Source organism: Muscardinus avellanarius, assembly GCF_963383645.1.
Source record: "Muscardinus avellanarius genome assembly, chromosome: 17".
In the NCBI taxonomy this organism is placed as follows: domain Eukaryota; kingdom Metazoa; phylum Chordata; class Mammalia; order Rodentia; family Gliridae; genus Muscardinus; species Muscardinus avellanarius.
The window spans coordinates 27,592,334-27,595,862 of NC_137803.1; the positions used below are offsets into that span (position 1 = coordinate 27,592,334).

Consider the following 3,529-nt stretch of genomic DNA (forward strand, 5'->3'; position numbering starts at 1 on the left):
GCTTATCATGCCTGCTCTGGCCGGCCTTCACCCATTCACCTGGCATCATGACAGCTTTGCCCTTGAGAGCATGGACCATGCCACCGCCTTCTTGGTCCACTTGTGCCCTGTCCATGCCTTTCAACCACATGTCGCTCTCCAGTAGTGCTGGGCTCCACTTCCTCGGTGTGAGATGATTGCACCTCTCATGCTGTGTCCTCATACTTCCTTCTCCAACTGTTCTGGTCTTACAACTCTTGCTCCCTGCTGGTCAGTAGACACACTTCCTTCATTCTTCCAGGAGGTGGGTCTAGAAGGGTCGGGCCTGGCTTCTCAGGGATGTCTAGGGTGGGTGATGTCTTGCCTGTCATGAATGATCACCGTTCTCCCCTCATCTCGCTCCCCTTGCTCCTCTCATCTGTCTGTTTCTCTGAGTTCATATTGTGGTGGTGGAGGCTCATTTCTTCTGGAATCTTTGAAGTCTTGGGGATACTTTTCAAAGCCTGGATCTTCTCTTCGTGCAGTTAGCTGAGCTTTTTTCCCTTCACTTTGACCAACAAAGCATTTCCATCTTTCAAAAGATGAGACTCTACTGCTGAACTCTCTGGAAACCTGCCCCTTTCCTGGTGATCGAGTCATTAGATCTGATCTGTTGGTGAGAGTAATCAGATCCATGGCTGAATGGTGCATCTGCATTTACAGACAACTTTTTATTCTCGTTCCAGTAAGGATTATCTCGCCTATGGTCTACATCAAGAGGATGTTTCAAAGAATTCCTTTTTTTTCCTGTTCAGAGCGAAGCTGTTGCTGCTGCCTTCTAAGTTCTTCTCGTTCTTGAGCAATCTGCTCAGCTTCCTTACAATGCTCCTGTTCAATACAAATGCGTTCTTTCTAAGTGTTGGCGTTCCATTCTCTCTCTTTCAAGTTTTTGCCTTTTATAATTTCTAGGCTTCTCTCTCTCTCTCTCTCTCTCTCTCTCTCTCTCTCTCTCTCTCTCTCCCTCCCCCTCCCTCCCTCCCTCCCTCCCTCCCTCCCTCCCTCCCTCCCTCCCTCCCTCCCTCCTTTTCTCTCTCTAAACTGCCTGGTTCTTCCCATTTATAAATTATTCTAATGCATTCTAATGCATTCTCTCTCTCTCTCTCTCTCTCTCTCTCTCTCTCTCTCTCTCTCTCCCCCCCCCCCGCCCATCTCCCTTTGTCTTCAAATTTCCATCGCTCACTGCAGTCTTTCAAAATAAACCAAATGAGCTTGGTGTAGTGGCACATGCTTATAATCCCAAAATTCGGGAGGCTGAGACTGGAGGATTGTGGTTTTCGGACAGCCTCAGCTACTTAGCAAGGCCCTTTGCAACTCAGTAAGACCCTTTATAAAAAAATAAAAAGACTAAAAAGTATGGCTGGGGTGTAGCTCAGAGGTACAATGCCCCTGGGTTCCATCTCCAGTACTGCAAAAAAAATTTTTTTTTAAATGAACTGAATATTCTCTCAATCTTTGTTCCTTCATCTTTTCAAAAGGCAAGATCACTTTACTTCTGTAGTCTTTGCCCCCCCTTTTATATCTAGGGTAGCTCCCTTTTCTTTGCTTCTCCCATAAATTTTATCATATTTTCCTCTTTTTGATGGCATACAATGACCTCCCTTAGTTTGGTCTAATATTAACATAAGTCCGGGACTCTGAAGTTATTCACTTTTTTTAAAATCCATTCTGAAGTTTGGCTACTTGCTCCATTATTGTTCTTCTCATCTACTTTCTTACTATCCTTGCTTTCTTTTATTTTTTTTTCTTCAGATTTCTCAGATGACCTTTTCTCTTCTTTTTTGACAGAAGCTTGTGTCTTGTTACTTCTATCATTCATATTTCTTTTTGTCTCTAGAACTTCTTGAACTAGTCATTTCACCACTTTCTTTTTTCATTTCTTTCTTAGAAGGACCCCCTTTTACATTTTCAACAGATATCAGTTGACTGTGTTATTCAGTATAATGAAGATGTGCGATACACCCAGACACCTCTGTGCTTGAGACACAGTGACAGTGCCATAGCATTGCCCCAGGACTTTGAGCATTTGTAACCCATTTTGGCACTAAGAATCCTTCCATATTTGCCAAAGACGTTCTTCAAATCAGCAACCTTGGTATTAGAAGAAAGTCCATTCACCCAGATATTTTTAGTTGAGCTTTCACCACTACCACTAGTACTACTTGTACTTTTTTTTGTCATCTTTATTTTATTTTTGCAGTACTGGAAATGGAACATCCCACCTCCGAGTGACACCCCCAGACCTACTTTTTATTCTTTATTTTGAACAGGGTCTTACTGAGTTGCAAAGGGCCTAAGTAGCTGAGGCTGGCTTCGAACCTGTACGATCCTCCTGTCTCAGCCTCCCAAATTCTGGGAATACAAACAAGTGCTACCACGCCCAGCTCTTTGTCGTCTTTAGATGATGTCTTGCCGTCTTTAGATTCCTTTGAAGAGCTCTTTGCTTGACCTGAGGCCCCAGGGGATGAGGGCCCTTTCTTCAAAGTATCCTTTTGTTTTTCTCCAGATTTTGCTTTCTTAGAACTTTCCCTGACTTCTTTATTGACAGGATCGTCCTTTATACACTCTTCCTTCTTACATGTTTATGGTTCTTATTCATTGTATAATCCTTGGTTTCCTTCTCCAATCTCTATGCCATGACGTCCTGCCCATGGTTTGGATTACTTGCTTTAGAATCTGTACTTTTCACACTTCTACCTGTTTCTAGGAGGTCATCACCATTGAAATCCAGAGTGATGGAACCTTCAACCTGAGACTGGAGGATCGCGGTTTGCGGACAGTCTCAGCTACTTAGCAACCGAGATGTTGTCATCCTCAGCTTCTTTCACAGTCTCATTAGCTTCCATCTCTTCATGAGCTGTGTGATCAGCCTCAGCTAGTCCCTTCTGAAGGAAGCGGTTTAGACACCTCTTGTGTACCATTACCAGAACCTGCTATATCTTTCTCATTTTCTTTTTCCTCACCATCTTGGGCTGTTAGAAAGGTATCATCTTTACCTTCTTGAGCTTCAGTTTCCTTGAAAGTATCATCTTCAGCAGCAGCATCTCCATTCAACTCTGCTTCTTACCTGTTTGAGTAAAGGTGGGAGCCCAGCACCACCTTGGCTCCGGTGATGTCCAAGTTCCGCCTCTTTGGCTTGGACTAGAGATCCATGACCCTCATCTTTTTACCTTTTGCCTGAGCCGCGGCGGCCCCGGGTGCCACAGCATGGGTAGTGGCAACCACCTTAGGAGAGCGGCTCTGCCCAGGCATTGAGGGGGCTGCAGGGCAGTGGCAGCAGTGCCAACTTCTCCCCAGACCTCTGCAGCAGCACCGCACACAGTGAGCTTGCAATTTTTTATTCATAATAATTCCATTTTGTGCTTCATGGTAAATGAAAAAACACATCTCTAAAATCTGGGCCTTTGAAATCTTAGGCACATAGACCAGGAAGCCTGGTCAGTATTGATCACCAATGGGTAAGAAGTCATAATTACAGGCTGCTAAAGAGGCCAGGAGACTTGATGCTGTGTGA

The 3,529-nt window shown here is 44.4% G+C and overlaps 1 pseudogene across 1 annotated transcript; it reads right to left on the minus strand.

Annotated features, from left to right (window-relative positions):
* Positions 1–312: 312 nt before the first annotated feature.
* On the minus strand, positions 313–3,267 carry LOC308276091 (SAFB-like transcription modulator; annotated as a pseudogene). Its single transcript has 5 exons — positions 3,186–3,267; positions 2,940–3,074; positions 2,394–2,691; positions 1,453–2,184; positions 313–870 (listed from the first exon to the last, which is right to left on the minus strand). The product of its transcript is annotated as an SAFB-like transcription modulator (transcript).
* Positions 3,268–3,529: the final 262 nt, after the last annotated feature.